The following is a 23,015-nucleotide window of genomic DNA, read 5'->3' on the forward strand; positions in this document are numbered from 1 at the left end:
CTAAGACAGAGTATTTGGAATGCAAGTTTAGTGACTCAAGTCAGGAGGACGGTGTGGTTGTATTGTTGGATTCTCAGGATGTTTGTAAGAAGGATAGCTTTAAGTATTTAGGGTCTGTGATTTAGGGGAATGGCGATATTGATGAGGATGTCACTAAATGTATTGATGCAGGTTGGATGAAGTGGAGGCTTAGCTTGGGAGTTTTATGTGATAAGAAGGTGCCACTTAATCTTAAAGGCAAATTCTACAGAGTGGCAGTCCGTTCAGCTATGATGTATGGAGCAGAGTGTTGGCCAGTTAAGAACTCCCATATTCAAAGATTGAAGGTGGTGGAAATAAGAATGTTGCATTGGATATGTGGACTAACTAAAGAGGATAAAGTTAGGAATGATATTATTCGAAAGAAGGTAGGAGTGGCTTCGGTGGAGGACAAGATGCAAGAAGGGAGGTTGAGATAGTTTGGGCATGTGATAAGGAGGGGCACGAATGCCCCTGTTCAGAGGTGTGAGAGGCTAGCTTTGGACGGCTTTAAGAAGAGTAGAGGTAGGCTTAAGAAATACTGGAGGAAGGTGATTAGGCATGACATGGAACTACTTTAGATTACTGAGGACATGACCCTAGATAGGAAGGTGTGGAGGCTGCGGATTAGGGTAAACGGCTAGAGTGAGTGTGTAGGTAATCGCTAGGTGATAAGGGAGTTTGGGTGTGGTGGGTGTTTTAGGCCTGTGAGGGAATGTTACTACCACATGGGTATCTATGTTCTTATTTCATATTCTGTATTATTCGTATTTTTCTTATTTCCCATTTCTCTGAGACATAGTGTTCTTATTTTCTTATGTCTTAGTTCTGTTATGCTATACAGCCTGTTTCATGTCTTATTATGACCTTGGTATACTATTCTCTATCTTGAGACGAGGGTCTATCAGAAACTTCCTCTCTACTTCCTCGGAGGTAGTGGTATAGACTGCATACATTTTACCCTCCCCAGACCTCACTTTGTGGGAATATACTGGGTCTGTTATTGTTTTTACTCTCGACTTATGATGTATGAGCTAGCTTAAAGATATAGGGAAAACAAAAGAGATGTATGAAGGTAGAGGTGGTGAAAAATTAGTTTGTAAGAGTAGAGTTCAATGTACAATGTGATGTATAAAAGCGCATAGGAAAGATAGTCACTATTACTGGCTAGAATAGTTCCTACCTGTCTCTTATACTACATTATAACCCTTAAAGTTCTATTTGAACTTGATCCATAATATTCTTATATTATTAGAGTACTATACTAAGGTCAAGCCTATGGTTCATCTTGTGTGACATGTGAATTCTTTATGAGAGTAAGCAAAATTTGATTCATATACCCATTCTTGTGATGAATTACTTATCTGTGTGTGAATATGGGTAACTCACTTGTGGTGAGGGGCATATTTAAGGATAGTTGGGTGACTTACATTATCTCTTTGATTGATTAATATTCATGAGTTTGCCAACTTTTTAGGTTCAATTTGTAAGGCTAGATTGTTTTAATGTAGTGTTCATGAGTTTTCAAATGTGTATGACATGCTTGATGTGGAACTTGCTATCTGTATAGTCATTGTAGTGATAGATTGAGTGCCTTTCTTGTAGTTGTAGTGTTGGAGTCTTCATATATGGTGCTTAATGTAAAGAGTTGTTCGTGGATGAACAAGGCTTTAAGTGTGGGATGGTGATCTTTGGTGGATTTATGAACCTAAGAGACATAATCTACGCGTATTTAGCCTAGTTTCTAGGACTTTTAATGTGGGTAATGAGTTGATAATGGTATAATTGAGAATCCATGTTTTAAACTACTTTTTTATATTGTTTAATGTGTGTTTAAAACAAGTTTAGAATTATATTGATCACTCAGAGTTTAAATGAGAAAACTAGTGTTACTAGATTACGCTATGTGTTTTTCTAGTGTATCTCGATGAATGCTATAGTGTTTTAAGCACTAATTCGTGGTGTTTAATGTAACATAAGGCCATGTGATATGTTAAGACTGATTTTCGGGAGTAAAACAAGGTCTAATAATGATAGGAAAGCACCCACAAAGTGAGGAACTCAAAGCCAAATGGAAGGAGTAAATCTTGATGAAATCTAGAATCTCTGAGCTCATAGGCATGCCACGCCTTCTAGACTATGAGATAAGGGTGTGCCATTCCATAAAAACAAACAAAAATGTTTAAAAATAGTTTGCATCTACGATTAGGGTGTGACATGCCATAAAAACAAACAAAAATGTTTTAAAATAGTTTGCATCTACGATTAGGGTGTGTCATGCCTCTAATCGCAGCAATACAAAAGCGTGCCACGCTCTTTGTTTCAATATGAGCTAGTTGCTTCCCTCTATAAATAGGACACTTGGGTTTGATTGTACATACCTTCAATGACCTTTGGGGCTGGTAAAGACACTTGAGGAGGCTTCTTTTAGGGTTCATAAACTTTCCTTTAGTTTAATTTTGGTTTTTATACATGAATTTCTTAATTGTAATTCATTGTAAATCCATGAGTGGCTAAGCACCCTCGTCTAGGGTTGAGGCCAAGAACATAAATACGCAGGATTATTTAAGTTGCGCTTATTATCATTTTTTGTTGTTCATATATTCTTGTCATTACTATTCAATGGATTTGCGACACTTAGGATAAATCTATATTTCTATTGTAAGCCTAGAGGAGGAACAATAGATTAGAACATGGGATGAATGGAATGGTACCTTAAACATTCAAGGATTGAAGTTAGTATTTGACTTTAGGATAGGAATATACATAATTTTCCCCATTTGGTTCATATACAGGATGAACTAAAAATGTTTCTAACTTAGTTCTCGCATCCCCACTCAACGTTGTAGTTATGGGGCAAAGTTAGATAGATGATTAGAAGCTCAAAAGATCATAATCATGTTATCAACCCCGTGAATCAAAAACCAAGATAATTAACTAAACTAGCAAGATTGTATGGGTAAGTAGCATTATTTGTAGCGCCTTAAACCTAGATTCTTCCCCATTATTGTCTCCAACACTTTATACTAACGTATTGTTTATGGTTACTTTAAGCTATCAAATCTCAAACGTTATTGGTTACTCTTGCACTTGCTTAATCTTTGTAGTAATAGTAGAATTAAAATGTTGTTGAGCACAAGTCCCGGTGGGATCGATACTTGTCTTTTAAAGGCCATTTTACTACTTGGGTGACCACGTACACTTGTGTGTGCGGAGGACGCAACATAACTCTTAAGCATTTTTCAACCTTTCTCTAATCAGCTAAACCTTTTCCATAGCCTCATGCACTAAATTAGTCCCTATCAAAGTAGTTTCACCAACCAATTAAATATCTACACCTTATGCCATACAGAGCTTCAAATGAGGCCATCTATTATTGAACTTGTAGTTATTATTATAGACAAACTCAATCAAAGGCAAATAATCATCCCAACTAACTCTAAAATCGATCATTCGCTATCAACATGGCCTCCAAATTCTAAATGATCTGCTCTGACAATTTATCTATGGATGAAAAGCTATACTGAGATTAACTTCGGTACGAAGAGCCTTTTAAAATGTCTTCCTAAACTAAGAAGTAAACTAAGTACCCCTAATTTGAGATGATAGATAAAGTAACTCCTTGTAATTTCACTAATTTCCTAAGGTAAAGTCTAGCATAATGCTTAGCTGAATTTGAAGTGTTAAATGGTAGGAAATATGCTGACTTAGTCATCCGATCCACAATAACCCAAATAAAAAAATATTGTTGACGGGTATGAGGCAACCCTATAATGAAGTACGTGTTCGCCACTTTCCACTTCCAAGTAGGAATACGAATATTTTGAGTCATACCACCAAGATATAGTCCTCAACCTTAATCTGCTAGCAATTTGGACACTCAGCCATAAATTCCACAATTTCATTCTTTATTCCATTCCACCAATAAACTTTCCATAGATCAGATATATCATAGTGTCTATTGGGTGAATATAATACCAAGAATTATGAGCTTTAAACAGCATTTATTGTCTCAAGTAATCCACATCTAGAATGCAAAGTCTTCCCTGACAATGGAAAATACCATCTCCTCCTTGGGAGAAAATCTCAACTTTATGACTTTGAAAAACTTCTTTCAGCTGAAGCAAAATAGTATCACTATCTATCTTTTCCTTAACTTTAGCTACTAAGGAGGATTATCAACCATTCAAATCCATAACACTACCTTTGGATGAATCGACTAACCAAACTCCCAATTTGGAAAGCTTGTGAACCTAGTGAACCAACACTTTATTCTTATCCTCTACATGAGGAACACTCCTTATATATAACCTTCTAAAAGCATCATCCACCACATTAGATTTACCCGGATGGTAAAAGATACTGATATTATTATCCTTTAACAACTTTAGTCATGTCCACTGGCAAAGATAAAAATCTTTCTAACTAAGCATAGACTAAAGACTCTTATGATCCATAAACACATCTACATGAACTCTATAAATATAATGCCTCCAAATATTTAACGAAAAATAACTGTTATCAACTCTATATAATGAGTGGGGTATTTCTTCTCATAAGGCTTGAGTTTTCTAGTGGCATACGCTATAACCTTACCATCAACGCATAACCGAGTCCAACTCTAGAAACATCACAATAAAATACAAACCCATTTAAACCTTCTAGCCGAGTCAAAGTTGGAGTGGAGGTAAGTGGAGTCTTTAAATCATGAAAAATATTATCAAAGCATCAAACACTAAAATTTGACTTTTTCTCAGTCAATGTGGTCATTGGAGAAACAATAGAATAAATCATTTGGTAAACTAATTGTATTAATCAGCTGAACCCAAAAAACTAATATCTAATAGAGAGATAAGTCTAGGCTAATTTATAACTGCTTTAAGCTTTTAAGAATCAACCTGAATTCCCTCACCGAAAATGATATGACCAAGGAATGCTACTGATTTTAGTCAAAATTTATACTTTCTAAATGTAACGAGTAAGTGTCAGTCTTTGAGAGGCTACAAGACAATTCTTAAATGGTTTGCATGCTCGTTCTAACTCCAAGAGTACATGAGGATATCATCTATAAAGATAATCATGACCATGTCCAAGTACTTCTTGAACATCCTATTCATCAAGTCTATAAAATCTGCCAAAGTATTCATTAGTCTAAAGGACATAACAACGAATTCAAAGGGACCATATCGAGTTTCGAAGGATGTCTTTGGAATGTCATATTCTATGACTCTAAGCTAATGATTGTTGTATTTGAGGTTTGTCTTAGAAAAGCAACAGGCATACGGAATCTAGTCTTGTAGGTAATCAATCCTAGGAATGAGATACTTATTTTTCATTGTGACTTTGTTCAACTGATGGTAATTGATGCACATTTAAAGAGAATTGTCTTTTTTACGCATGAAATGATTAGGGCATCGCATGGAGAGATGTTGGTCTTGATAAAACCTTTATCTATAAGATTTTTTTAACTTTTTCTTCAACTTCTTAAGCTTGATTGGATCCATTCTATTAGGTGGAATTGAAATATGATGTGTACTTGGAAGGAGATTTATTTTGAAGTCAATTTCCCGCATGGAAGAAACTCTAGAAAGATCTTTGGGGAACACTTTGGGGAATTTACTTTCCACTAAAACTGACTAAGGAGTTAGGGTCTCAGACTTTGAATCCTTAACCCAAACAAGATGATAGATGCACTCTTTGGGAGTTATTTTTTGGGTGTTAACTAAGCCATAAATCGGCCTATAGGGGATGAGGTACTACCCTTTCACACTAAGGCGGACTCATTTGGAAACTAAAATTGGACCATTCTATTCCTACAATCAATTAAGGAATGATAAGAATGTAGCTAATTTATACCTAGAACGAATTCAAAATTAGTCATGTCTAAATCTAAAAAATCAACTAAGGTGACTTTCTAAGAAATTATAACACGACAATTTCTGTATACCTATCTGGCTATGACTGAATCACCAATAGGAGTTGATACTGAGAAAGGTTCTGAGACAATTTCTAGATTGACAGCAAAGTCTATTGCAATGTAAGAGGTCAAGATAAAAAGTGTGGATTCGGGATCTAACAAGGATAAACATTTCTATGAAAGACCAGTAATGTACTAGTGACTACATCAGGGGAATCCTCCTGATCTTGGAAAATCTGAAGTACATAAAATTTGTTATGATGTTGACCACCCTAACACTAGATAAGGCACCCTGCTGAGTCGGGTGACCTACTAGAGTTGTTCAAGAGTTAGATTGATTCTATGGATGAGTATCCCTGTCTCTCTGTGAGGCCTCTAGGCACTCCCTCAATATGTGTCCTAGCTTACCACACCCAAAATAATTATTACTGTCAGTTATACACTTAACTTGGTCATTTTTACAATACTCCTTTCAAACCAAATATGTACATCCACTGGTGATAATGTCTTAGCTCTTAGAGCCTGATGCCCTATCCCTATACTCCTGCTTGAATTTAGGCACTAGGCACTAGCAAAAAATGAGGTTGGATCTGAAGACTTTTTATGGAATTGAAAATGATTACCACTATCTGACTTTTGTTGAGAAAAGTTAAAATGGTATTGTATAGCCCTTTAATTCTCTTTTTCCTTCTCCTTGATCTTTTTCTCCTCAGTTTATTGAGAATGAGTCATCAACCAGGAGATTTCCATATTTTTGACCAACATAGAAGTTTCACACTCTTTAAGCACATCCTCAAAAATACCTGATACAAACTTGCTCATATGGGACATGGAATTAGCCACCATCGTTGGTTCATACTTAGAAAGCTAGTGAACTTGAAAAAATACTCCCTCACACTCATATATCCCTAATTTAACTTAATAAAATCCTGAGCATTAGACTTCATTAACTCAAATAGGAAGAACCTGACTAGAAATGCAGCTACAAACTCATCTTAATCTACTGGGCCTGCATCTATATCCCTATCTTCCTTCCACTACTTACAGCAAGTCTGAGCTACTCCTTTCAACTGGTAAGTAGCTAAGTCTTCACTCTCGACTGGAGTGACACTTATAATCTGAGTGACCTTTTGAATATCATCAATGAACTCTTGTAGATCCTCCCCCACCTTTTAACTATGAAAGTCGAGAGGATTCATTCAAGCGAAATCTCAGACTCTATCTGATGTTGTACCACCATTCTAGATGACCTATGCAACATCCTGGTAGTTCACCTGGATAATCATTGCCTTATCTAACAGCTGAAAAATTGCCTTGAACTCAACATGTGAGACTTGTTAATTCAAAGGGTCTACCGGATTTGGTGATGCTTGTTGGTTACCATTCTTGTTATAGTTTCCATTTTTGTTTCTATTTCGATTTCTCTTATTGGATGCATATTCTATAAATATGTATAGGATGAGTTAGAAGGAGGTTAAATAGAGTTCTCACTCTATCGCATGATATGAACATGAAAGAAGTAAAAATTTTCCTAAAGCATTTTACATCCTCTCAATCATAAGTGTGGTAAAATTCAAATCCATGAACAGGACTCTGCTTTATGCGATTTTCAGACACTTTAGAAGGCATAAAACTTAACGCTATGATGCAAAGTTTTTCATGATACAAGACTACTATCTAGTCATAACACGGTGCTTAGAGTCTCAAGTGACCCCAAACTAATCCATGACCTGACATGTAACTAAGAATGTTGTATAAAACTGATAATCACATAGCATAAGCTAAATCTGAATAATATAAGTATATTCAAAACAAAACTTAATTGTCAAAACTAAAACCATCTGAACAAAAACATAAAGTTGGAAACTATTATTTGTCTATCTAAAAGCTACTACTAAGATGAGTTATTGAGACAAACCCCCACTAACTCTTACTATTTGAAAACTTAATAAATAAAATAAATAAAGTAAACATAAGTCTTGTCCTCAAAAGATGAGGACTTACCAAACTTTGTTGGTGAGATAACACGGAATCATACAAATCATAAATTGGATGTTAGGCGTCTGAACCTATATTATTAAATAATATAGCACAGAAGAAAGTATGTAGTCAGTACTTTGAATGTATTGAGCAAGTGAGATATGTACTATTCTATATGTAACTAAGCATGTTGAACATAAGAGACTAAACTAAACATAAAACTGAGCAATGTAAATTAAAACAATGACCAAGTAAGTAAACATGTAACTAAAAAATAACATGATGAATAAACAAAATACAAAATCATACAAAATCTGAGTTTGAACTGTGGGAGCTACTGTTAATCGACATAAGCCTATCTGAGCTAAATGGGCCCAACCTATAACCCCTGCTGGAAGGGTGCTCCATACCTTATCAAGGGTACAGAAATAAATTGACGTAGATCTATTAAAATGATGTTAAAAAGGACTAAGGTGTCAAAACTGGTCTGATGGGTGACCCTTTAGAACCTACGGCAATGTCACAGTTTTGGGACATAGAAATATCTACAAAAGGTATTAGCCTAATTGATGGATGAGCCTTCATCCTTGTGTCTACTCGGTGCTAAGTCCTACTCCCAACTGAATTATATTGATAACTAATTGGCTCATTTATACTAAAGTTTGAGATTATTATAGACACTTTATTTAAAGCATCCTAAACGTAAATAAAACTGAAGGACTGGATATTCAACTATCAATACATGAGAATCTAAGTCATCGGGTGTTTGTAACTCGACATCTCTGAAGAATGCAACTACGCATGATAATTTTCATAATCTGAATGGGATATGAAATTGCATAGCACAAGTTTAAAATCCTGAATTTATCAATATTCTGAGAAAGTATGAACTATAAATATGTCAATATATTGTATTTTTATAGGGAATAGTTATAAGGATTATCTTGGAGTGGAACTGAAATACCAAGAAGTTCATGCTTTTCATGAAATCCTAAGCTCTAAAATATGAAGTAAACTGAGGAATTGGGCTTACTTAGTAATTCAATGGGTAAAAGAGAACCTATTGATGGTATCCATATACATGAAAGTGAACACCTTAAACTTGAAGCTTGAAGATTGATGAACCTTAGCTTTCTTTCTTTTGAGAGGAAAAAATTACTTGTTTCTCTAATTTTTCTCTAAGTGTCAATTGATTTTGAGGGAGTAGGATTTGGAATAGTGTAGGCTTAATATTCAGCCTTAGAATATCCAAAATGACATAATTTTGGTGTTAAATGAGCTAACAAAGACCAAACAACCCTTTGAAATGTTTTAATAGTACACAAAATTTCTATGTGACTGTTCAGGTCACGAACTGTCAAACTCTTGATGAACCATCATCCCAAACCATCAAAACATGGATAAGTATTTGTCTTACTAGTTATGCCTGATGGTGACAAGTGTAACGGTTCATCACACCAAGTCAACACACTCTAGCAAACAGACATCTTCTGGTAAACTGAGCATAACTTTCTACTCCAGTATTAGATTGATGAACGATCAATGGTATTGAAAAGAAGACTCGAAGATATTTAATTTGGTGGGTCTTGAGCTGTAAAACTCTTTATATACTAGGAGTTATGATCCTTTGAATTTGACCCTAGTAAAATCTTATACAATAATTTAATCGATCGGGAAGCTTCCAACTTAACTATGCGCAGAGAGTTACTTAAGGCCTTAATTCATATCTAAATCACTTCTCATGCTACCAAATCACTAAGTTTGGTTCTAATACTTGAAGTACAGTTCTAATTTTATCTTTGATTTTTGGAGTGTTACACATTTAGGTAGTTTTTTTCTATAATGATTGACATGAATATTTTATTACAAAACTCACATTAGTTGATATTTAGTTTTAAGTCATGAAAAATGATTTAAAAACTAAGTAATAAATGATGAGATTATAACAAAAAAAATTCTATTAATATGCTAAAATCACAAATAAAAATATATCTTTAATATAGTAAATTAATAAAAGTAAAGGGAAGAGTATACAATATCTGATATTATAGTTATTATTTACTCCCTCCATCCCAAATTATACATCCCAAATTAAGATGGTATATTGATTATGAAAAATAATTAATAACATGCATAATTTATCATAATACCTCTATTAAATGATATTTATATTTTAATTTAAAGAAAAAGTAATTAGTGCAAAGGGTAAAACATGAGAAAAAAAATTTTCTCTTCTTGATTAATGAAAAATGACAAGTAAAATGAGAAATCAAATTAGAAAATTTGGAACGGGTAATTTGGGACAGAGGGAGAATCTAACATTAAAAGCCTACCCTTCAACCATATGATCAGCACCATATTATTAGAGTTCAAATAGTAAGAACGAGCCATGTATTTATTAGCTAACTTTTTAATTTCAAATTTTTGTATGATGATGCACTTAGAATTATAAATTTTAAATGTATTTTGATATATTTAATATATGATTAGCTAAATATTGAACGTTCACTGACCCTATGTTCACTGACCCTTGATCGGCTGACACCGGTGATGACGTAGGAGCGCCAGAAATAGATAAGGATACTATCTCTCCCACACTCTCTCTCCTAAGTTCTCTCTACCCTCTTCTCTCTCCCTTTTCTTTTCTCTCTCTATCTTTTAAACTATCCACTGCTTTCGCCAATAGGTTAAGGCCACCGTCATCTCGACTCTGGCAACATAAGCAGCGCGTTGCCTAGTTCACAGGAAACCTATTCCGGCGGGTCCATCTGAAGGTTCTGTTAGTTTCGTCCAGGTCTGATTCCGACAGTACCAGATCTGATTTTGATGGTACTCCGGCGAAGCTCCAATGATAAAATCTCGGCAACTAGTTTCTGTATCAGTTTGTTGGGATCCAACATACCACGCAAGAAAAGAGGACTTCATCTACAAGCGTAACCCAGTGACTTATAACCTCTACTATTTCCTTCTTTGTATTATTTCTTATATTATCTCCTGTATCTTGACTTGTATTTAATTTGTTGGGATTGTATATTGTCGTATATTGGTGACTTGCACCGCATTTTATTATTTGTTTTGTTTTCCTTGATGTTAGGCCATTAGTGTGCTCTATATTTCCTGCTGTTAGTTTTGTTTCTATCTTAGTTTAGTTTTTGTTTCTATTATAGTTTAGTTTTGTTTCTATCTTTGTTGGTTTTTTCTTGAGTAGTGGCTTTGGGCATCGATGATAGGGTAATGTTCGAGGAGGCTGGGGCTGGGGAAGGTTATTGAGGTGGGAGAAGAGGGGGGGTTGGTTTGGAGGTGGGGGAAGAGAGAAGGGCTGGTTTGGGATCAGGGGAAAAGTATGGTGTTAGGTCGAGGTTGAGGTATAGAGTGAGGATTGGTAGAGGTAGATGTGTTACTATTATAGATAGGGTAAGGGTGGGGTCTTGGAACATAGGGACCCTTCAGGGTAAGTTCATAGAGCTTGTGAAGATTCTTAGAAAGAGGAGGACTAATATTGCGTGTGTTTAAAAGACCAAGTGGGTAGGGTCTAAGGCTAGGGATATAGATGGTTACAAGCTTTGGTACTCAGGGAGTGAGAGGCGTAAGAATAGAGTAGGCATCTTAGTAGATGAAGAACTTAGAGGGTAAGTAGTGGAGGTTAAGAGGGTCAATGATAGGTTAATGACAATTAAGTTGGTCATTGGGAGGTTTACTCTAAGCATGTGTAGTGTTTATATGCCATGGGTGGGCTTGGACAGTGAGGAGAAGAAGCAGTTTTGAGAGGCTTTGGATGAGGTGGTTAAAGGTGTGCCTAGCTCTGAGAAGATTATTGTAGTTGGGAATTTCAATGGTCATATCAGGATGTTATCGGGAGGCTATAGCGATGTGCATGGGGGTTATGGTTTTGGGGAGAGGAATGAAGAGGAAGCTAATATGCTGGATTTTGCGAGAGCCTTTGGGATGGTGGTAGTGAATTCGAGCTTTCCAACGAAAGAAGATCACCTGGTCACTTCTGAAGCGCAATAGCTAAGACTCAGATTGACTTTCTACTGCTTAGGAAGGGGGACAGGGTGTTATGTAAGGATTGTAAGGTCATTCCGAGTAAGAACCTTTCGATCTAACACAGGTTTCTGGTAATAGATTTGGGCTTAAAGAAGGATAAAAAGAAAAGGGGCGGGGAGGGTAGACCTAGAATAAAGTAGGAGGGCTTGACATCGGTAAGTACGTTCGAGATAAGGGAGAAAGTGGTAGAGTTGGGGGGTAGGAGTGTAGGGGGATGCAGATGGTATATGGGATAGGGAAGCTAGGTGTTTCAAGGAGATAGATAGAGAGGTGTTTGGTATCTCAAGAGGCTGGGCTGGTCAGCGTCAGGGGGATTGGTGGTGGAATGAAGAAGTAAAGAAAAAAGTGAAGACAAAAAAGCGGGCATATGCTAAGTTGGTTGAGATTAAGAATGAAGCGGATAAGCAGGCAAATAGGGAAAAGTACAAGTTAGAGAGGAAAGAGGCTAAGTTAGCAATTACAGTTGCTAAGACAGCAGCGTTTGAGAGCTTATATGTGGGGCTAGAGGAAAGAGGTAGGGAAAAAAGGTTGTATAGGCTTGCTAAGGCAAAAAATAGGAAGGGTCGTGACCTCGACCAAGTGAAGTGCATTAAGAAGGAGGATGGTAGTGTGCTGGTAGAGGATGCTCATATTAAAAGAAGATGGCAGTCGTATTTTTATAGACTCTTGAATGATGAGAGGGACAGAGACATTGTGTTAGGGGAGCTAGAGCACTTAGAGGGGTATCACGATTTCAGCTATTGCAGGTATTTTAAGGTGGAGGAGGTCAGCGAGGCTATTCACAGGATGCGAAAGGGTAGGGCGACGGGGCCAGACGAGATCTCTGTGGACTTTTGGAAGTTTGCTGGTAGGGCTGGTTTAAGGTGATTGACCGAATTGTTTAATGGCATTTTCAAGACTGCAAAAATACCTGAGGCTTGAAGATGGAGCACCATGATTCCTTTATATAAGAACAAGGGTGACATCTAGAGTTGCAACAACTATAGGGGTATTAAGTTGTTGAGTCACACTATGAAGATTTGGGAGAGAGTGGTCGAGTGGAGGTTGAGGAGGATAGTGTATATTTTGGAGAACCAGTATGGCTTTATGCTCGGTTGCTCTACAACGGAGGCAATTCACCTGGTGCAGAGACTGGTGGACCAGTATAGGGAAAGGAAGAAGGATCTTCACATGGTGTTTATCGGCTTGGAGAAGGCCTATGACAAAGTTCATAGGGAGGTTCTTTGAAGATGCTTGGAGGTGAGTGAGGTCCCGGTAGCATACATCAGATCGATTAAGGACATGTATGAAGGAGCTAAGACTCAGGTGAGGACGGTGGGAAATGATTTAGAGCATTTCCCTATCTTGATAGGGTTGCATCAGGGATCTACTCTTAGCCCTTTTTTTATTTTCTTTGGTGATGGATGTATTGACGCGACGTATTCAAGGAGAGGTGCCTTGGTGCATATTTTTTATGGATAATATAGTATTGATTGATGAGACACGGGGAGGTGTGAATGATAAATTGGAGGTTTAGAGACAAACCCTTGAGTCCAAAGGGTTCAGGTTAAGTAGAAACAAAATAGAGTATATGGAATGTAAGTTTAGTGACTTGAGGTAGGAGGAAAAGGTGATAATTAGGTTGGATTCCCAGGTTGTGGGTAGAAGGGATAGTTTTAAGTATCTTGGGTCCATGATTCAATGGAATGGTGAGATTGATGAGGATATCTCCCACCATATTGGGGCAGGTTGGATGAAGTGGAGGCTCGCCTCGAGAGTGTTGTTTAATAAGAAGGTGTCGCTCAAACTTAAAGGAAAATTTTACAGAGTGGCAGTCCATTCGGCCATGCTGTATGGAGCGAAGTGTTGGCCAGTGAAGAATGCCTATATCCAAAAATTGAAGGTGGCAGAAATACAAATATTGCGTTAGATGTGTGGACTTACTAGGAGTGATAGGGTTAGGAATGAGAGTACCCAGAAAAAGGTTGGAGTGGCTTCGGTTGAGGACAAGATATGGGAAGTTTGGATGAGATGGTTCGGGCATGTGAGGAGGAAGGGCACGAATGCCTAGTTCGTAGGTGTGAAAGGCTGGCTTTGGATGGTTTTAGGCAGGGTAGGAGTAGTCTAAAGAAATATTGGAGGAAGGTAATTAGACGTGACATGAAGCAGTTACAGCTTACTGAGGACATGACCCTAGATAGGAAGATTTGGAGGACGTGGATTAATGTAGAAGGTTAGTGCCTATGGGTGGGTAGCAATCAGTAGTTAGGAGAGCTTTGGGGTGGGGGTAAGTGGGTGGGGGTGCCTTTGGTTTGTTAGTATAGGGTATTATTGTGTGGGTGTTTCATTTCTATTGTGCCATCTTGTTTCATGCTCTATTATGAATTTGCTTATTATTTTTTGTCCTGAGCCGGGGGTCTATCGGAAACAATCTTGCTACCTCTTCGGAGGTAGTGGTATGGACTGCATATATTTTACCCTCCCCAGACCCCACTGTGTAGGAATACACTGGGTTTGTTGTTGTTGTTGTATGATTAGTTAAATATCAAAAATTTAAAAGTCTACTTAATTTTCTAAATAATAATTAAAATAATAGAATTAAATAAGATAGAGAAATATTTGTACACACACAGAATTTGCATCACGGAAATTGAGTAGAGCTGTCAATACGGGTCAGCTCAGCCCACATGGGCTTTGAGTTTGACGGGCCAAGCTTAGCTGGCCCATCTAAATGATGGGCTAAAAAACACCAAGCCCACACCCTTACTCCGTGGGTTGTGGGCCTCACGGGCTAGCCCAGTTTTTAAAAAATAATATTTTATAATTTAATTTTAGAATGCTAATAAACATAAATATTACCAGACAATATTACATATGTTATAAATGTATTTAAGTGAATGTTTATCAAGATCTACTTTAATATCTATTAGGATTTGAAACATCTGTCTTTTACTCAGACTAGAGTAAATTTTTCCTATAAATAGAGGGATTTTGTTTATTGTATTTACAATCTGATGATTTCTCATCCATCAATAGAAGAAATAAGAATCACTCTCTCTATTCTTTCTACTCTTCTTCTTTATTCTTTCTTGTTTTATAACACGTTATCAGCACGAGATTCTGCCAAACAAGGTGAGATTATAAATCTGAAGGATTTCAAGGTTAGTAATTCTTTATGTTATCTTTCTTTTGTTACTACTAATATAATTATTATTGGATTTGAGAAAAATTAATTGGTCTGAAACCATTTATATTTTAAATTTATTCCTCAAGAACATTATTATCCAAAAGGATGATAATATGTTGGGTTCAAATCCCATCGATTCATGCCTAAGACGCCTTTATATGGATCAAATATTGAGTTTGAATCTCAATACACCGTATTGATGATATTGTGATGGCTAAGGCAAAATAATGGGTGTTTGATGAAAAGTCATGAAATTCGACCCATTGAATATGCTCCATTCCATAAAGTGAATGTGGTAGCAATATATGATAAGTCTGAAATATGACAACTTACTTCATTCTTGAGGTGTATGTGGTCGCAGTGCATATTATGTTTGAAAGAAGACAAGTGATTGAATGCACGAATATACGCGTAGAAGGACAATATAATAATGATCATCAAAAATGATGATATTTTCACACGCTTATATGATTATAAGATATGCTAGAGAAAGAAAAATTCTCTACATCATATGTATGCCTCGATTTGCTTCTGAAGTAGCAAAATCTTGAAAGAGGTTATAAGCTATCATAATTTGATAGGCTTAAGGCAAGATTATATTTCATTCCTGGGGAATGAGAAACTTATTAATGCAAACGTGCACTTGATTGTGATTGTATCACAACTCATCTCCGAAAGAGGTTGAATAATATTAAAATCTACTTCTGAAGTAGTAAATCGGAAATTTATTCATGTAATAGTAAAACTGAAATTTACTAAAGAAAAAGTACATGTCATGGTAAACTTGAAGTTTACTAGAATAAAAGTTCATAAATTGATATGAACGATTGTGACATCTCGAAGTTGTGCATGTATTGAAGAACTAGAAGATTCTTCAAGAATTATTTATGTCATTTGTTCTTATAATAAGTTGGTTGGACCAACTAATGTTGAGATTGAATTCCTTAAATCTGGAAAATATAAAAGGTGAATATAGGCCCGTTCACCTATCATGTGATATGTTGAAAAGATGCATCAATAAGATGATCACATGTAGATTCATTGTCAACCAGCAGTTTGACATCCATAAAGTTGCTTGTTCAATAAAATTGAGTTAAGAACATAATTTTCAGATTGTGCAATCAAGAAAGTGATCTTGATGATGATGGTTTGGCATTGAATGCCTTCGATAAATAGCTAAACCATCGCTAATGAGAATAAAGCTTCATGTATTGGTCTGAAATATGATATGTTGTATACAATAACACTTATATGCATTAGACCAATAAATTATGATTATTTCTTCCCTCTCAATTGGTTCAAGATCGGGAACCAATTATTTCATCTAATAATTTTGATGTGCGGTGTACGATTAATGAATATACCATAATGCACAAAGATAGATTCCTCCAAGAAGTAGAGGATGTATGTTAGTTTTTCTAACATAAGGGGGAGATTATAAGCGCTATGAAATATGTCAGGAATTATCACCAGATCCTCATCCAAAAGAAAATTCAAGTCAAATGCCGAAAGCATCTCATATTAAGCGCAAGTGCTCTTATTTTGTGTTCCTAAAGAACAGAGTCTATGCATACGTAAAGCGTGGTAGACTAATCAGTTCCAAATGAAATAGTCCTTCAAAAGTAAGGAGCAAATAATCATAATAAGAAGGCAATGAGCTCTTGAAGATCCTACGACATAACACTTCATGAAACCTTATGAGAGGTTCATGTACCTGAAAATAATGTAGTGATGAGATATCAAAATATTATGTCGCATTGTGAACCAATACGAAATTATATATCATCAATATATTTGACACAATATTGGCGCAATATTGTGAAAAATTACGAGGATTTGAATTCTACGTTTATTTAAGCATGCTGACGTAGAGATATTTATCAAGTGACATGAAAGGATGCATTTTGGTAAGCGTAAAACTTATTTGATTTGCAGTCCGAACACTTGAAGATGTTACTCATGAAATGTTGAATATTGTCACTTGACAAAACTTATGTGAAAACTTTTAAGGATTCAAACTGCTTGAAACATATAAAAGTTTCTGGAAAACTTATTTATAATCCTTATATTGTATAAGCTTATTGCTTGAACATCATTGAAACTCTTGGAGAGTTTTCAAAGTAATAGATTATTTGCTGAAATTCAAAATATATCGAATTGGATAGGTTATGAAGTACCATATATTAGTGCAATTGATGCACTCATGTACCTTGCAAATACTACAAGGCCTATAGCCTTTTCAGTCAATTTGTTAGCAAGGTATATTTTTGCTCCTACTATGAGACATCAAAATGGGATAAAACACATGAGCTTGTTTTATTCATAAGATTGCAGTCCCGATCTTATTGGTCATGCTGATGTTGGTACTTATCTGACCCGCATAAAGCTCGGTCTCAAATAGGCTATGTGTTCATATGTGGTGGTACTTCCATGTCTTGGAGATATACAAAGCAGTTTATCGTAGCCACTTCATCGAATCATGCTGAGATAATAGTTATTCATGAAGCAAGCCGAAAATGTGTATGGTTGAGGTCCATGATACATCTCATTCGAGAAAAATATGGTGTGAAATATGACAATCTACCTACAATTTATACAGAGATAATTCAGCATACATAGCACATCTTAAGGGAGGATTCATAAATGGAGATAGAACGAAGCACATTTTGCCAAAACTTTTCTACATACATGAGCTACAAAACAATGATGATATTAACGTGCAAAAAATTCATTCAACTGACAATATGACTGATTTATTCATCAAATCTTCTCCAGTTGCAACTTCCAAGAAGATGTTGCATAAGATCGAGATGCAAAGGTCAAGGATGTTCTCATTAGGAGGAGTTAATACGCGTTGTACTCTTTTTTCCTTACGAGGTTTTATCCCTCTAGGTTTCCTTTGTAATGTTTTTAATGAGGCAGCCGAAATGCGTATTATTAGAGATGTGTACTCTTTTTTCTTTACTAGATTTTTTTTCCTATTGGGTTTTTTCTAGTAAGATTTTACCGAGGCACATTATCTACCAATTAGACATTCAAGGGGGAGTGTTATAAATGTATTTACATTATAGTGAATGTCCATCAAGATCTACTTTGATATCTATTAGGATTTGAAGCATCTGTCTTTTACTCAAACTAGAGTAAATTTTCCCTATAAATAGAGGGGTTTTGTTCATTGTATTTACAATCTGATGATCTCTCATCCATCAATAGAAGAAATAAGAATCACTCTCTCTGTTCTCTCTACTCTTCTTCTTTATTCTTTCTTATTTGATATTAACATAGTATTAATACTTATTAATCAAGTCTCCAACACCCTAAAAAATACTCTTTATAGCGAAATTAAATAACTTTTGACATGATATCCTTCGAACCAAATAAAAATACTAATAAGCAATCTCAATAGTTGCATGTATTTGACTTATGGCCCGGCCCACGGGCTAACTCAACTCACATTGTTCAAGCCCCACGGGCCACAGGCTTATTCGGGTCGGGCTAAAAAGCCATGTTCTTAAATGGGTTGTAAAAACTAAAGCCAACTCCATCAAATTACAGGTTGAGTCGGACCAGCTCAACGGGTCTGGCCCATATTAACGGCTCTAAAATTGAGAGGTTCGACGGAACTACTTTGTATTTATGCAATATGATTTTCCCATTTATACTTACTCCATTTCATTTTATTTCGTCATATTATGAAAAAATAAATAATTTATTATATTTATCTATTTTAATAAAATGAGGAGTTTTTTATTATTATTTTCATACCATTTTTAGTATTTAAATAACTACACAAAATAATGATCAAATATAAGTTTTAAAAATCATTACTAAAAGTTATTTTAGTAAAATATTCTCAAGAAATGTGTTGGATTAACAAAGATAAAGAAATATGAAATTAAGGAACTAGATATGTGATTTTGAGTTAATTAAATTATTTGTAGATAAAGTTGTTCAAAAAATTTACTTAGATATTCAACTAAAGTATATATTAAATGCCTAAAATATTCAAAACGTGTATTTATTAAATACAAAATGATGATCTAGCACAAAAGTGTGTCTCACTTTTGTTGGGTAAAAAATATTTTCCTTTTTTCCTTCCATAACGATTTCTTAATTAACAAAAGGGGGAAACCAACTCCCCACCCACTCCAATTATCTTTTCACTTTCCGAGTGTTTCTTCCCCATCACTGCTTCTTTTCTTTCTTTCTTTTTTTTTAAAAATTTTTTTTAATCAAAGAAAAAACATTATGAATCCACAGGTTGTGGCAAGAGGAAGAAGCAATAAGGGGAATTAGGTGGGTGCATGGGTGTGGGGGGGTGAAGGTGGGGAGGCAATGGATTTAAAAAAAAAAAAAAAAAAAACTATAAGCGTTAAAAATCAGTTTTTTTTTTTAATTAAAAACTCAATTTTTTTTAATAAATATTTTGAGCCCATATGACACATGTTGTCATTTTATTCATGGTCTTTCAATATCATCAATATGTGAGACACACGCATAATATATTTTAGATTGATTGTCATTTTGTATTTAACTTGTACAAATCTTTAGTTAAAGTGTATAGTAAAATAAAGGGCTATTAAAATGTATAAGTGAATTTTGGGATAACACATGACTTACTGCTTGTTTGATTGAATTTATTTTTTTCAGAAGTGTATTTTTCTAAAAATTAATTATTTAAAAAGAATGAGGTATTTGATCAAACTTGTAGAAGAAAATAAATGCTTTTGAAGATCAAAAAATAATAATTTTCATAAGCTAAACAAGTAACTTTTTTCTAAAAATACTTTTTAAAAACTGTTTTGAGAAAAATATACTTAAAAATAGTTTTAAAAGTTTGATCAAACACTTCACTATTTGTTGGGTAAGCACGTTTTTTTTAATTTACCAGCAAATTATTTCTTACAAGAAGTATTTTCAAAAAAATATTTTTTAAAAAATATTTTTCAAAATAATTAATTTTAAAAAATTAACCAAACATATTATTAAGCCTATAATTTTTTAAATGGGATGAGGAAACTAGGGAATCCAATAATGCAAGCAAGCTGATACACGTTTTGACAAAAAAAGGAACAAGCAACCTACCCAAGGATCAAATTAAAATAGTTACTCCTTTTACTTTAATTTGTTTATCTATTTTAATTTAACTTATAATTAAAAAATAAAAAATAATTATTTTTTTAATTTTATGATCTTAAATTAATAATATATCAATTCTATCAAAATATCATTTAATATTACAATTTTATACATGTCCGATAAAAATTAAAATTAAAAAAAGAAATCTCTTTTTTAAAAAGACTAAAGAAGAAAATATGTCAAAGAGGGAGTAATTTGTTAACTACTCCACCATGGGTGATTATCGGATACATTTTTCAGATTTTGAGATTTAAATTACTTTTTTTTTTATTTTTTCATATATATTTTTTAATATTTTAAATTGTCAATTATTATGACTTATTATACAGTTTTTGAATATGTATATTATATTTTTTACAAGAAAATTAAAGATTCTATACTCAAATTTACTGTCAAAATTAAATTGTTTGACTATCAAAATTCAAACTAAAAAGTAATATCTTCACATGAAAGAATTCATCGATAGACCCCTAAAGTTATCATAATTTTTCACTTAAGCACCTTTAGTAAGCGTGGTATAATAAGAACTACCTAGATTTGTGTTATTAAATAGCTTTTTTTAACAATCAACTCAAATTACAAAGTGGATGCATTACGCTCGCCGATCATGTGGCCAAATGACTAACTAGAAATGGACATTTATCATTTGCAATAATAATTCAAAACTTAACAAGAAAAAAATTATTTTTCAATAAAAATAAATAAATTAAAATATCTATTTTTCAAATCCATCGCAACTGCCCCATTTCGTTTTTCCTCTCATTCTGGAACTCCCAACCGATCCACCCTGCGTTCCAGCGTCTTCCCTTTCCTATAACCCTTCCTTTTTAAAAAAAAATAAAAAATTAAAGTTTAATTAATTTATAGTATTAATTACTATACTTCTACCATTTGATGGTGCAAAGGAAATAGAGAAAGAAAGTGATTGTGATTTCATTTTTTTTCTTTTGGTGAATAATATAATAATCGTTGCATGAATTGACTTTCGCCAAAAAAAAATGAGATATTTGTCGAAAAATTTTAGAAAATCAGATGTTATTTTTTTCTCCTTATTTTTGTTTTTGTTAGCTTTGATTAATAAGCGAAACTTGCTATTGCTAAATTACACTGATATATTAACACATTGAGATGAAATTTTAAGCAAATAATAAAATTTCAAGAAAAATATATCTTTCATTAGTACTTTTCTTTAAAATTTAAAATTCATTTCTTATTTTGATTTTATAAAAGAGATAGATCACGTGTTCTAAGGGAATAGTAGTAATTTTAATTTTTTTTCAATGAACAAGATGACAATGATGGAAGATTTGTCAATAGTAGAATATAAAATGGAGAAGAAAGAGGGAAAAAAAGTAAAGAATTAATAAAAAAAAATATGATTTTTTAGGCAAGTCAGCAAAAGGTACACTTAAAATGTCTAAAATGAACAACCTTTAATAGGCATTTGGCTATAGAATTTTTATTTTTTTTTTGAAAAATTATTTTACATTAGTGAGAAAAATAAAAATAGTAATGTTTGACCACAATATTATTTCACTTTAATGAAAATTATTTTTGAAAAAGTGAAAAACATTTAAAACTTGTTTTCACCTTTTTCTTTTCTATTTCTCTCACAAAATTTCAAAAACAACTTCAATTTATATTCATGATCAAACACAACAACTCCAACTTCAACTCTAATTCCAACTTCCACTTCAAAAAATTATTACTTTCATAGTCAAACGTTATCTTAATTGAGATATCTATATAAAAGTTGATCCATTTAGGGCCCGTTTGGCCATGGATATTTTTCCCTTTTTTCTGAAAAAAATTTTCAGAGTTGATAATTATGATGTTTGCCCATGAAAATTTGAAAAATAATTCCAGAATTAAATTTCGAAAATGGAAAATAACTTTTTGTTGTTTTCCCTTTTTTCCACTCCAATTCCAACTTCCAATATTATTACATATAACCCCAATCTTTAAATTTTTACACAAATTCCTCTTATTAACTAAATTTTGTATTTTTTTTAAAAAAGATCAAATTCAATAAAATAATCAATTCAAGTGAAAATAACTAAAAATTTTCATCAACAAATTTAAGAATATATAAAATATATTTATATCTATCAATCATATTTATCAAAATATATTTTTTCTCTATTTAATCGATTATGGTTAGATAAACTTATTTAGATCGTGCTTGTGATATTTTTATTCAAATCATAGAAGAATAACAATCATAATAATTAGTTTGTTGTTAATTATTTTATTAGTTGAAGACATATATAAATTATTTTCTCAATATTTGGTTGTATGTTAGTAGGTAAATTAGTAGTTGGGTGATTTTGATAATTTTTAAAAGTTGAGGGCATAAAATTATATTTAAATTTTTTTTTTCAAAAAGACATGGTCAAACACAACTCCAAGTCCAACTTGATCTTCAACTCTAACTCGAACTCGAAAAAAAGTAATTTTCATGATCAAACAACTGTGTAATGAATCTGTCAAATTTTTTCCCTTTTCACATTGAAAAAAGACTCAAATTTGTATGAGTGAACTTTGTGGATTCCTATCACCTTTTTCATGGCATCATTAATTTCAACGCCATGTAAAAAAATCTTGAAATTTTTAAAATTTATCAAAATATATGAAGGCTTAAAAGTCATAAAAGCTTCAATCTGGGTTAAAAGAGAAAATAAAAATTACGTGAAAGCTATAAAAATGACTATTATCCTCCCTCATAATAATATATAGTACTCCAATTCT

Source organism: Capsicum annuum, chromosome 1, assembly GCF_002878395.1.
Source record: "Capsicum annuum cultivar UCD-10X-F1 chromosome 1, UCD10Xv1.1, whole genome shotgun sequence".
In the NCBI taxonomy this organism is placed as follows: domain Eukaryota; kingdom Viridiplantae; phylum Streptophyta; class Magnoliopsida; order Solanales; family Solanaceae; genus Capsicum; species Capsicum annuum.